Genomic DNA, 14318 nt, shown 5'->3' with positions numbered 1-14318 from the left:
ATAAACATAAATATTGGCTGGAACTCCCCTTTAAGTAGCACCATCAATACAAAACTCACACTATAGAACTATAAACTGTAACTAAAATATCACTTCTGAGCAGCAGATAAGAAAGTCTCCAAACATGATGAAGTGTCGATCATTCCTGCTCTGCCCCTCTTCTCCCAGATCACCAGCTAATACAGAACTACACCGATCAACCATAACATTATGACCACCCACCTAATATCAAGTATGGCACCCTTTTGCTAAAACAAAGTAACATCCACATGAATGGCAAGACCTAAGGTTTCCCAGCAGAACATGCCCAAAGCATCTCACTGCCTCTGCCAACTTGCATCCTGGTGCCATCTATACCCCAGGTATGTGACGCACACGCACCCGGCCATCCACATGATGTAAAAGAAAACGCGATTCATCAGACCAGGCCAACTTCTTCCATTGCTCCGTAGTCCAGTTCTGATGTTCACGTGACCATTGTGGAAGCTTTTGGCTGTGGACACGGGTCACCATGGCTCCATATACAACAAACTGCAATGCCCATTTTTTTTCTGCTTTCACCACATCAACTTCATGGACAACATGTTCACTTGCTGCCTAATATATATCCCACCAATTTTCAGATGCCATTGTAATGAGATATTCCCTTTACCTGTCGGTGGTCATAATGTTATGGCTGATCGGTGTATAGCCATTGGCCTGAGCTGAGATTTCAGGAAAATGTGGAGGAAATACAATATAGAGAAGTTTTAAAGGAACTACACGTCATGCATAAAGCAAATACAAAGCACAAGGCTTGTGTGAGAAGATTGTAATAGATGCAGCTATTCCACAACTTTAACTCTTTTTAAAGGGTCACTAAAGGAAAAAAATGTTTTGCTGAAATGACTGTTTACAGGGTATAGAGACATAAAAGTGAACTGATTCCTTTTAAAAATGATTACAAATAGATAAAAATCAATCTTATAATGTGCCTGCAGGTTAGTTTCACTTTTAAACTGGTTTCATGTTCCTGTGAACTAGAGAGACACACAGAACAAAAACAAACAAATCCAGGGCAGTGTTTTGTTTTTAAAATGAATCTGATTGGTTCTGTTAAGTTTTAGACACACAGTAATGACAGCTTAGACCACCGTGAAAAGCTCCCAGTACTGTGGTTATAAGGAAACAGGCAACCAGGAAGTGTGGAGATCAGAGCAGAATTACAGCTACTTCAAAGCAAAAAACGAACAATAAGGACATGAAACCAGTACTGCAGTAAGGTAAAGGAAGCTATTTAGCTAAAAAAAAAAAAATCCTTTAGTGATCCTTTAAGCGCTGTTTAATGTAAATAATATATTCTCCAACTTTGTGGTCATATATGGACTAGGTGAAGGTTCATATATTCACTTTGTATTCTGGGTATGGGACAGGTGTGCTTTAATGTGTACTCAAGAAAATAGACATTTGGTATTCTGTGTCACACGATTAGAGCAAACTCCAAATTTCACAGAACTGCTAGATAAGACGTCTAACACGTTAAACCAGATCTGGATCCTGTTACTTGGAATAAATCTAAGAGGAAAAGTTCCTATAAGCAGTGAGAATGGCTCTGGGCTTATAGAAATGATCTGCATATTGAGAAAAAGCTATTTTCTTATGGAAAAAGCTCTGGTCCAATACAGAGGGCTCTGGTCCTATAAAGAAGCCACTGATCTTTAGGAAAAAAGCCTATACCGAGGGCTCCGATTCCTATACACAAGGCTCCAATCGTAAAGAAAATGGCTCCGGTCCAGTGTTGCCAACCGTCCGAATTTTTACGGACATTCCGTAAAAACGGGCACTTTTTTCCCCCGTCCGTAAATGTCCGTGGTTGCGGGAATGTGAAAAATAGACGAGATCGGTTCGGCTTGGAACTGCACATGCGCAGTTCCGGAGCTTGCCGAGCATATGCTGTATTTGGCCAGTCAGGGGCGGATTTCACAGAGGCTGTGCCGCACAGCGCCGGCGAGTGATGCATTAGGACATCCCGCTCCTGCTCCAGTGCTGTGCTCCTCCGACCTCTGTAACTAACCAGGAGGTCGGAGGAGAACAGCACTGGAGCAAGAGTCAGGATTCGGAGGCTGAGCAGCACGTGGCGGCGGCGGAATGAACAAGCCTGCTGCATCCAGGCAATACAAAGTTCACAGGGGAGTCCGGGACGGACAGAGTGAGACAGCAGAAAGGGAGGGAGGAGGGTATTTGGGAACTCACACACTGCCAATCACTGCACTACAACACCCAGCAGACCTGCCCTCCCCCTCCAAGAAGTTCTGCAGCAGCTGAGGGAAAGTCATCAGAGGTGGGGGGAGCAAAACCTGGCTCAGTGCAGGACACGCTAGGCAGATCTGTCACCTGGCAGCCGCCCGCAGAGGAGCCCGAGGAGGAGGAGAACTATCGCCCGGAGGCCGCTCGGCTGTTATTACAAGAGATGGGAGGGGACGTTCCTCCTCCTCCTCCCACTGCCTTCCGTGGCTCGCCTGTCCCCCCGGGAGAACCCGAGCCACCAGTCGGCATGTCCGTCGGCTGGCCAGAGACCTGAATGAAGCCGAAAAATTTTTTGGGCTTTTTAAAAACAATATTCAAAAATGTCACTGTTGAATGCTTTTAAGTGCAAAGGAGGGATTTGGGATCTTACAGACCCCAGATCCCTCTATAAAGAGTACCTGTCACTGCCTATTACTGTTTACATCTCTTGTGACAGCAGTAAAAGTGATCAGAAAAAAAAAAGGGGACAGTGTAAAAATAAATAATAAAACATTTAAAGTGCCCCATCTCTAGGTGCTTGAGCGCAAAAGCAAACGCATACCCATGTTGCGCCTGTAATTGTGAACAGTGATCAAACCACACATGTGAGGTATCGCCACGATTAAAGCGAGAGCAATAATTCTAGTGCAAGACCTTACCAGTTTAGAGTTACCAGTAACTCTAAATTGGTAAGCAAATAATAAAGCTGCGCTGTGAAAACCTAAAAGAAAGTGAATAGTGAAAATAGGCCAAAACACGTGATATGTTGGACCAGTATGTGTGGTTGATATAAAGTGAATTGTTCAATAAAAAACAATCAACATGAATGTCATTCCACAAATAACTAACTCAATTGCATATATAGTGTAGGTAGAAAAAGTTCATAAGTGATGAGTTGAAGGATGTCAGTCCACAAATCACCGGAGAGTGTTCAAAGTGATCCGATATACACCAGGTTGAACAGTATACAAAATAAAGGCTCACCAGAAGCAAGCTATAGCAAGCCTGCGCATGTAACCCAGCCAGGGTCCTTTAATCAAGGAGGAGATGTCAGCAACACTTCAGAGGTTCCAAGGGGGTAAACCACAGCAAACCAATAGATGAGTGTTCACGGATGCTCAAGGCCCGTATATGTCAGTGAGTTACCCAAAAAGTGAAAAAGGAGCTCACATATAACATATACGTGTAAATCCGTTTATTATTAGAAAGATTACACTTACATGGTATAAAACATCACAGGATAAAAATCCGGCCAGCAAAGAGGCGAACACCCGTCCACTAATGAGGACAGCACAATGGCGTCAGTACGTCCAACCTCCCGACGCATGTTTCGTCATACAATGACGTCGTCATTAAATTGGTAACCTGTACACATGTTTAAAGCGTCACCTATGGAGAATTTTAAGTACTGTAGTTTGTCGCCATTCCACGAGTGTGCGCAATTTTAAAGCATGACATGTATCTATTTACTTGTCATACCATCATCTTTCACACTGACATTATACAAAAAAAATTGGGCTAACTTTATGTTTTCTTTAATTAATGAAAGTGTATTTCTTCCAAAAAAATTGCATTTCAAAAGACCGCTGCGCAAATACAGTGCGACATAAAATATTGCAACAACCGCTATTTTATTCTCTAGGGTCTTAGCTACAAAAATATCATGTTTGGGGTTCTAAGGCCCTTTTCACATTGGGCAGTGGAGGTGCGGTGACGGTATAGCAGCGCTATACCGTCGTATTTACCGCGATATTCGGGCGCTAGCGGTGTGGTTTTAACCCCCGCTAGCGGCCGAAAAAGGGTTAATACCGCCCACAATGCGCCTCTACAGAGGCGCATTGCGGGCGGTATTACCGTGGTTTCCCATTGATTTCAATGGGAAGGCGCGGTATAGGAGCGGTAAACACCCAGCCCCTATACCGCTCCAAAGATGCGGCTAGCAGGACTTTTGGAGCGGTCCTGCTAGCGCACCGCTTCAGTGTGAAAAGCCTTCGGGCTTTCACATTGAAGCCTGCAGGGCATGATTTTTTCATGCGGTATAGCAGCGATATCTTTAGCGCTGTACCGCATGAAAAACGCCTCAATGTGAAAGGGGCCTAAGTAATTTTCTCGCCAAAAAAATACGGATTTAAACTTGTAAGCAACAAGTGTCAGAAAAAGGCTTAGGCATGAAGGCGTTAATGATGGCTTCGCAGCGATATGCAACATGTGTCGTTTTGAAATCGATTTCAGAGGATTTCCTTCCTTTGGAAAGATCACCATTCTCTTCCTGTTGTATCTGCGAGACATGAAGTGAGCATGAAAATCTCTCCAAATAGACAAAAAAAAAAAGAAAGAAGGTGGTCAGGTTTTAACAACCCCCACTTAAAAAAAAAAAAATGTTTCTAGGTAAAATTTCACATTTGTTCCCTTGCATAGCTTGCTAAACATAAACTTCAGAAAAACCTGAAAAACTAGACAATTACTTCCAACAGACCTAGGAGTACACAAGAGGGAGCTACATTTTGCTACATTTGTAACAAACGCAACACACATCTCGTGAAAAAGTGAGACTAATGACCCGCACACGCGATCTGAAAATCCAACAAAAAATACTGCTTACAATGTGATCGTATGATAGTCAGATCGTTAGTACAGAGCCGATCACGACAGTTCATCCGATATTATTCGATCAGACAAGCACGGAAATTTTCCTTGTACGATACCAGATTGGACGATTCTAGTTTAGTCAGTACAGTACAGTTATACTACAACACATGACATCACTTACGACTTTTTATTTTTCTGTCGTACGAGAATTTTCGTGACTTTAGTAACCTATTCAATTCCTACTTGCAAAAAAGTCGGTCGCGATTTTCGGATTGTGTGTATGGGGCATTAGCCTGCTGTAGGTTCGTACTATGAATCGCATATGAATTGCACAGGAACCTCGCCGCATTCCTTTACAAATCACATGCGATTTAGTGCAGTGAAATTTGGGCCGTTCACTTTGAACAGCATCAAAGTCATTCAGCAATTTTGTGAACGCACTGCTACTGGATTGCGTGGTCATTTTGTACCATGGGCGCAGGCGACTTGCATTTGGGGTGTTTAAATTGCACTGACACCCGCTTCAGATCACAAGGGCGGTGTGAAAAACATGCATGGATTGCGGGTTTCTCGCAGCGCATTGGTAGTGTGAACCGATGCTTAGGACAAATCAGACTGGGTTGACCCAACATAATCCACACCAGCAGCCATGCTGAATGTACAACTGCTGAGGTGTGCTGGGAGGGAACAGCGCCAATAGGCTAAGGCTGCTTTCACACTGGGGCGGGCGTTAACAGTAAAACGTTGCTAGTTTACCGTTGTTTTAGCGGCGCTATTTGTCCGCTACCGGCTGAGGAATGCGCCCGTGTAGCGCCGCTACCGACAGCAATGCCTATTCATTTCAATGGGGACACAGCTCCTTTACCATCCTAAAGATGCTGCTTGCAGGACTTTTTTTTAACATTCTGCCAATTCAGCACCACAGTGTGAACGCACTCGGGCTTTCACACAGGGACAGCAGGGAAGGCGTTTTTCAGGCATTATCTTTGGCCCAAGAGCCCATAAAAACGCCTCAGTGTGAAAGGGGTTTAATTCTGCCACATCACGCTGTTTACTTTTTTTTTTTTGTTAGAACTTTATTGAAAGCTCTCACAAGCAACATTTTTTGTTCCAATGTGATGTAAACGAACTTCATAGTAAACAAGGCAAATTGCGTTATCTTTGGGTTGGGACTGAACTGAACAATGTTTCTCAGCACAGCCCAAACCAAATGATATGACTGACTGAGCAATAAAGTCCTTCCATTGGAGGATTCCTACCAGACCTGCCTGTCAGTTTTTAAGGAAGAAGGGATGTTTAATGTAAATTCCCTTTAAGGCTGGGTTCACGCCATTGCGAATTTAATGCGGTTTCCCCCGCATCCAATTCGCAACAGCAGGAGATTTTGACTGGCTCTCTATGGAGCCAGTTCACATATCACCGCAGCCGGTCCAGGGCGTTTTGCACAAAAACGCTGTTTGGTCCGTTTCAAGGTCCGAATTCAGCCAAAAATTCTGGCTGGATTTGGTCTTGAAAGGGTGGTGGACCAGGACGCACCGGACCCCTGCTGTGAGCCACATGTGGCTCATACGTGACACACAAAGATGCAATGCAATGTGTTATTTTTTTGCATTTACTTTCATTTTTATGCAAGGTGTGTTTTTGGTGCTTTTTTTTTTTACACAGATTTGCTTTTTGGTGCACACGAAAGATGCAGCATGCAGGGCTTTTCAAAACGCAGCGCGATGAAGTGGACAGCTATACAACATTCAAAGGGGAACATTTTTCATGCACTTTTGTCACACTGGAAAGATGTGTTTTAGTGCGGCAAAAGCGCACCAGTGTGAAAGTCTATGAACAGGCAGATGTAAAGGGACAAATATTCGTTTACATGTGACTGCCTTCCAAGTTTGTAAAGGTCAGAAAAAAAGCCTACTTTTTTTTTTTTTCGGGCCTAAACATTACGAATGCACGTTTGTTTACATTGGGCTGCACATATACCCAATATGTATATGGTTCAGATCAGTAAAGAAAAGAAAAAAAACTGTTCCATTCGGCTTTGATTCAGCAGGGGATGCGATCATGGATATCCTGCTGATGGGAACGAGTGCCTGAGGTGTTTTTCAGGCACTAAAGGGCTAAAAATAGCAACTGAAAAATGCCCTCTACCCCTGCCACCCCATTGCGCTTGCAGGATTTGAAAAAAGTCCTGCAAGCAGCATATTTAGGACGTTGCAGGAGCGGTGAATACACCGCTCCTGCTAGGCCCCTGCCAATGGCCAGTGCTGCTGAAGTGCCCGCAAAGCACTTTGTCAGCGTCAATTTTAACACTTTTTTGCCCGCTGGCGGGGATTAAAAGCGCCACTAAAACTACCGTACAGCGACATTAAAAATAGCGTTGCTTAGCCGCTGAACTTTGTTTTATCTCATGGTTACTGTAAAATGTTGCGAATGCATCAATGCAGTGCATGTTATCTCAGCTTGCATTCATTGAATGAGTTTACTTAAAGCGGATGTCCGCTGGAAAAAAAAATATTAAAAGCCAGCAGCTACAAATACTGCAGGTGCTGACTTTTAATATTAGGACACTTATCTGTCCTGGAGTCCAGCGCTGTCCGCTAGTCACTCTGCTGCCCCCCCCCCCCGCCATCCTCTGTGAGGGAACCAGGAAGTGAAGCGCTCCGGCTTCACTGCCCGGTCCCCTACAGTGCATGTCGCGCTGCGCCGTGCTGACTGGCTCCCGCTGTGTTCTGGGAGCCGAGTGTTTCCCAGAACACAACGGGGGGGGGGGGTGAGCTGACGTCCTGCCTGCAGTCTACCCGCAGACTGTGTGGCCGGAAGTGGGTGCAAATACCTGTACAGGTATCTGCACCCCCCTCCCCCTGAAAGGTGTCAAATGTGACACCGGAGGGGGGAGGGTTCCGATCAGCGGGAGTTCCACTTTAGGGTGGAGTTCCGCTTTAAAATGTAAATATTGCAGAACATACATCCTCATGCTCCATTTCATGCTGAATAAACTACATGTTTAATGTATCTTAAATAGAAAACTATCTTTAGATAGATTTTTACTCCAAAAGCATGTTATTAAAATAAATTTGATAAAAATCAAAAATATCAGATTTACATAAAAACAAAAAAAAATCATTGATTTTTATCCACCCTGACTACTGGGCACGGCGGTATGCTGAGCTGGTAAAAATGGGCCCAGCATGATTTCTGATCCACTGTGATGCATTAGGCAGTCCTTTCAAGTGAATGGGATGCCTTATTTCAGTGATGGCGAACCTCGGCACCCCAGATGTTTAGGAACTACATTTCCCATGGGAAATGTAGTTCCAAAACATCTGGGGTGCCAAGGTTCGCCATCACTGCCTTATTTCAACACACGTTAACCACTTGGGATCCGCCTGCCGTCAATTGACGGCTACAGTGCGGATCCCAATCTCCAAACTGCCGTCAATTGACGTCCGCCCCTTAGGGCGGTCCCCACACAGCCAATTACAGATCGCCGCGAACGGCCAATCAGAGTGGCCGTTTGCGATGCGATCTGTGCGGCCAATGAGAGATGATCTCATATGTAAACATATGAGATCATCTGTCATTGCCGGCTCACACAGAGACAGCGGTGCTGTCTCTGGAAAGGAGACCGATCTGTGTCTCTTGTACATAGAGACACAGATCGGTCACCCCCCAGTCACCCCCCCCTCCACCTACAGTTAGAACACTATATAGGACACACATTTAACCCCTTCCTCACCCCCTAGTGTTAACCCCTTCAATGCCAGTCACATTTATACTGTAATTAGTGCATATTTATAGCACTGATCGCAGTATAAATGTGAATGGCGCCAAAAATGTGTCCGATGTGTCCGCCATAACGTCGCAGTCCCATTAAAAATCGCAGATCGCCACCATTTCTAGTAAAAAAAAAAATAATTAAAAAAGAATAATTCTGTCCCCTATTTTGTAAGCGCTATAACTTTTGCGCAAACCAGTCGCTTATTGCGATTTTTTTTTTTTTTTTACCAAAAATATGTAGAAGAATACGTATCTGCCTAAACTGAGAAAAAATTTTTTTTTTTTTTAAATTGGGATATTTATTATAGCAAGAAGTAAAAAATATTGTATTTTTTTCAAAATTGTCTCACTTTTTTGTTTATAGCGCAAAAAATAAAAACCGCACAGGCGATCAAATACCACCAAAAGAAAGCTCTACTTGTGGGGAAAAAAGGACGTCAATTTTGTTTGGGAGCCACGTCGCACGACCGCGCAATTGTTAGTTAAAGCGATGCAGTGCCGAAAGCTGAAATTTCACCTGGGCAGGAGGGGGGTATATGTGCCCAGTAAGCAAGTGGTTAATGCGTGCGTTTTACATACAGCAACGCACCAGAGTGGTGTGAATGGGCCCTAAGAACAGAGTTTACTTGTTTGCAGACTTCAAAAGACAATTTAATCCCCCCCCCCTCCCCAAATGCCAACCTGGCCCCTCCGTCAACCTGGGTCTCCCAAACTGTCCCCATATATAACACATTCTCATATCTACTGCAACTCCAACTAACAGTTGGTTTAAAAAAATAAAAATAAAGAACGAACAAAAAGTTTACTAAAAAGTGATGGCATGAGCTAGTTCACTCTTTAGGGCTGAAACACGCCTTTCGACTGTGTTGCACTGAAGCAATGACACATATTATGTGCGTTTTCACATCGCATTGTCATTCCTTTTAATAAAACCCCAACACACTAAGGCAATGCAGCTCCAATTCACATGCACTGCAGCACACTGCGAGGCACAGCGACAAACTACTGTGCGATGTTACGTGCTGCGTTTCCAAAAATGGTACATGTGTTTTTTTGGAGATTTTGGTGTGTTGGCAGCCTATTCATGTAAACGGCCTGCCTTACTGCGACATTAAAGTGCGAAAAAATGCGCATTGAGGCAAAGCACCAGTACTGTCACCACTGCCGTACTAACTGTGAGAATGTTTTTTTTTCCCAAAGTCAATGCACGCCTTCTTTTTTAAACGTGGAAAAGAGCAAATGGCAAGCTGGAAAAAAATTCTCATCAAACATTTTACGACTAGGAGGGAAAAAAATCTGTACAGAGGCAGCGTTGAAAATTAAGCACTCTTGTAATATTGTAGATATAGACAATCGGCATTTACCTGTGCTTGACATGCGTTTGAAGAGCAGATCAAACACAGTTCAGCAGATTCCTGCTTACTTTAACGGTGCATGACAATTTCGAGGCTGCGTTTAATTTGCTTTGTATCTCTTTGAACGCAGCGGATTCCGTTGATTGCAGCCTTTTGCATTGTTTTTAACTCAAACAGCTCTGTATTTGAATGTGAAAGGCAGCGCATGACAAGAATGACCATCTACAAGAGCTTTTCTCAAGTAGGGTTCTCCCGTAGGTTGCTGGGGGTTCCTTGAGCAATGTCGCATTGATCTCACACTTAAGTCGACCATACATGGATCAAAATTCTGCCTGTTCAACAAGGACTGGCTAAACTTCGACCCATGTATGGGCAGGCTGCTTGGCTTCTGTCCAACGAGTCTGTCGGGTTTTAACCCGAACGATCAGTGTTGCCGACTACAGCCTGCAACACTGATCATTGTATTCAGTCTCCCCACAGCCCATACCACATCCCCAGAATTCCCTCTTCCATATCGAGTGTGCGACACTTCTGCGCCGGCCGCCAATCACAGGCGACACTTCTGCGCTGGCTGCCAATCCCAGGCGACACTTCTACTGTAGTCTGCAACACTGATCATTGTATTCTGACGATGGAGAAGTCTCCCCACAGCCCATACCACAGTGGGAGAATTCCCCCTTCCATATCGAGTATGCGACACGTCTGCGCCGGCCGCCAATCACAGGCGACACGTTTACTATAGTCTGCAACACTGATCATTGTATTCCGACGATGGAGAAGTCTCCCCACAGCCCATACCACAGTGGGAGAATTCCCCCTTCCATATCGAGTGTGCGACACTTCTGCGCCGGCCGCCAATGACAGGCGACACTTCTGCGCCGGCCGCCAATCACAGGCGACACTTCTGCGCCGGCCGCCAATCACAGGCGACACGTCTACTATAGTCTGCAACACTGACCATTGTATTCTGACGATGGAGAAGTCTCCCCACAGCCCATACCACAGTGGGAGAATTCCCCCTTCCATATCGAGTGTGCGACACTTCTGCGCCGGCCGCCAATCACAGGCGACACTTCTGCGCCGGCCGCCAATCCCAGGCGATACTTCTACTATAGTCTGCAACACTGATCATTGTATTCCGATGATGGAGAAGTCTCCCCACAGCCCATACCACAGTGGGAGAATTCCCCCTTCCATATCGAGTGTGCGACACTTCTGTGCCTGCCGCCAATCACAGGCGACACTTCTGCTATAGTCTGCAATAGGGATGAGCTCCGGCGTGTTCGCACAGTCCACGTGCAGAGCCTGCCAGGAAGTCTGCACGGCCCTGTGCTAATCACAGGCAAAGAGACATATTCCCGATGTGCGGCTGCAGAGATCGGGAAATGTCTCCCTGCCTGTGATTAGCGCAGCGCCGTGCAGACTTCCTGGCGGGCTCTGCATGTGGACACGCCGGAGCTCATTCCTAGTCTGCAACACTGATCATTGTATTCTGACAATGGAGAAGTCTCCCCACAGCCCATACCACATTGGGAGAATTCCCCCTTCCATATCGAGTGTGCGACATTTCTGTGGCGGCCACCAATCCTAGGCGACATTTTTGAACCAACAGCAAATCCTGGGCGACACTTCTGCACCAACTGACAATCCTGAGCGACACTTCTGCGCCAACTGCCAATCCCAGGCGACACTTCTGCACCAACTGCCAATCCCAGGTGACACTTCTGCGCCGGCTACCAATCCTAGGCGACACTTCTGCACCAACTGCCAATCCCAGGCGACACTTCTGCGCCGGCTACCAATCCTAGGCGACACTTCTGCACCAACTGACAATCCTGAGCGACACTTCTGCGCCAACTGCCAATCCCAGGCGACACTTCTGCACCAACTGCCAATCCCAGGTGACACTTCTGCGCCGGCTACCAATCCTAGGCGACACTTCTGCACCAACTGCCAATCCCAGGCGACACTTCTGCGCCGGCTACCAATCCTAGGCGACACTTCTGCACCAACTGCCAATCCTGGGCGACACTTCTGCACCAACTGCCAATCCCAGGCGACACATCTGCGCCAACTGCCAATCCTAGGGCACACAGGCCAGAGTAAAACACGCCTGTATATGTGGCACCCAGGAATCACAGCTGCTGCATAATTTAATCTATAGACCTGTACTACAGAATAATCACTCTGTACACGGCTATGTACATGTAAATGCTGTTACTTGCTTTTTTGTGGATGTATTTTTCCAAACTCAAAAATTAGCCATTCACAAGCATATACGCATGTGAACGAAAGTGCCAGCGTTGATGCCATTATATCCATATACAGCATATTCTATAATATAGGTCTGTGGGCAGATTTATGCAGCTTCTGGGCATCACAAATATTGGTGTACTTTACTCTGTTCAGCCATACGCCTTTATATACACCTGATACACAAGGGATCTCGTTTTAATTTTAAGATCCTGACGATTATTGTAGAGCAGCCGGGTAAATAATGATCTTTCATGGGTACCAAATATACCCGGTATGCCATAGTAGTGGGTTTACTGAGACCAGTAAAATATTTAAAGGGATCAATCCGGGGTAACACCGCAGAGAAAGGCTGACCTCCATGAAGCCTCACTATAGAAGGAGATATAATAATGAGTATATATGTAAGCGGGGGGGGGGGGGGGGGGGCAAATAATGTCAGCGAGGGGTTACAGGTGAGTGCCCATCATACCAGCTGTGTGTACATCAGAAGGTGCCACATGCCGCTCTGTGCCCCATTACAGACCAGTGACAGAGGAGGGGTCCTCTATGCTCTCCTGTCATTGCCCAGCACTGATGATGATGAGGACACTGATCTCTTTGCAATGCAGAAAACAAACGCATCACACAGTTGCAAAACTTCACAGATCACATGCTGACCCCATAGAGCAGAGCACACAGACACCTACAGTCAGTGCCACCCCGGGGTGTCAGAGCCCCTGTGATGGGGTGACAGCCCGGGATCTGTACACACACACCCCGATTTATTATCAGTAGAAAGGAAAGGAAACTTGCCTGCAGCCAGCTGCTTCTCCCGAAATCCGGGCTGGGGGCGGGGCCACAAACTCCTAGGCAGGGCATGTATTGCGCATGCGCGCTGTGCTCCTCTGCTCTGTACATTCCTTATGGCCAGCAGTCTCCAGCAGTAGAATTAGTACATAACTCTGCCCCGCCCTGGGTGACCCCATTCTACTCACCCCATAAGTCATGGGAGGGGCTGCCAGGGCTGACCTGTGTCTCGGAAAGTGCCAGTTGCCTGGCTGTCATGCTGTGCTCATGGCTTCACTCATTTATGTGGCACAGATCAGGACCCCTTCACACTGAGGCTAGGGTTGCCACCTCATCCCTTTAAAACAGAACACATATGAATTACACAGGTTCTGGGGCTAATTTAATTTAGATAAGGCTCCACTTGAGTTCAATTACCACCTTAATCAGCCACAGAACCTGTGTAATTCAGATGTGTTCTGTTTTAAAGAGATGAGGTGGCAACCCTAACTGAGGCTCTTGTAAACTTCTCTCCCTGTAACAGGACCCTTCTCCCACTGACCACCAATGTAACAGGACCCTTCTCTCCCTGTAATAGGACCCTTCTCCCACTGACCACCAATGTAACAGGACCTGTCTCTCCCTGTAATAGGACCCTTCTCCCACTGACCACCAATGTAACAGGACCCTTCTCTCCCTGTAATAGGACCCTTCTCCCACTGACCACCAATGTAACAGGACCTGTCTCTCCCTGTAATAGGACCCTTCTCCCACTGACCACCAATGTAACAGGACCTGTCTCTCCCTGTAATAGGACCCTTCTCCCACTGACCACCAATGTAACAGGACCCTTCTCTCCCTGTAATAGGACCCTTCTCCCACTGACCACCAATGTAACAGGACCCTTCTCTCCCTGTAATAGGACCCTTCTCCCACTGACCACCAATGTAACAGGACCCTTCTCTCCCTGTAATAGGACCCTTCTCCCACTGACCACCAATGTAACAGGACCTGTCTCTCCCTGTAATAGGACCCTTCTCCCACTGACCACCAATGTAACAGGACCTGTCTCTCCCTGTAATAGGACCCTTCTCCCACTGACCACCAATGTAACAGGACCTGTCTCTCCCTGTAATAGGACCCTTCTCCCACTGACCACCAATGTAACAGGACCCTTCTCTCCCTGTAATAGGACCCTTCTCCCACTGACCACCAATGTAACAGGACCTGTCTCTCCCTGTAATAGGACCCTTCTCCCACTGACCACCAATGTAACAGGACCTGTCTCTCCCTGTAATAGGACCCTTCTCC

At 46.2% G+C, this 14318-nt stretch overlaps 1 protein-coding gene across 1 annotated transcript in view; it reads right to left on the bottom strand.

Moving 5' to 3' along the window:
- TMEM63A (transmembrane protein 63A) overlaps nt 1–13130 on the bottom strand; it is a 111789-nt gene extending 98659 nt beyond the window's left edge. Inside the window, exon 1 of the mRNA XM_040351364.1 lies at nt 13035–13130. The gene's annotated coding sequence lies outside the window, so the exon portion shown is untranslated. The remainder of the gene's footprint in view (nt 1–13034) is intronic.
- Nucleotides 13131–14318: the final 1188 nt, after the last annotated feature.

This window comes from Rana temporaria, chromosome 4 (assembly GCF_905171775.1).
Source record: "Rana temporaria chromosome 4, aRanTem1.1, whole genome shotgun sequence".
Taxonomy (NCBI): domain Eukaryota; kingdom Metazoa; phylum Chordata; class Amphibia; order Anura; family Ranidae; genus Rana; species Rana temporaria.
Note: the sequence above shows the minus strand (reverse complement) of the source record. Positions and strands in the feature narration are given on the sequence as shown.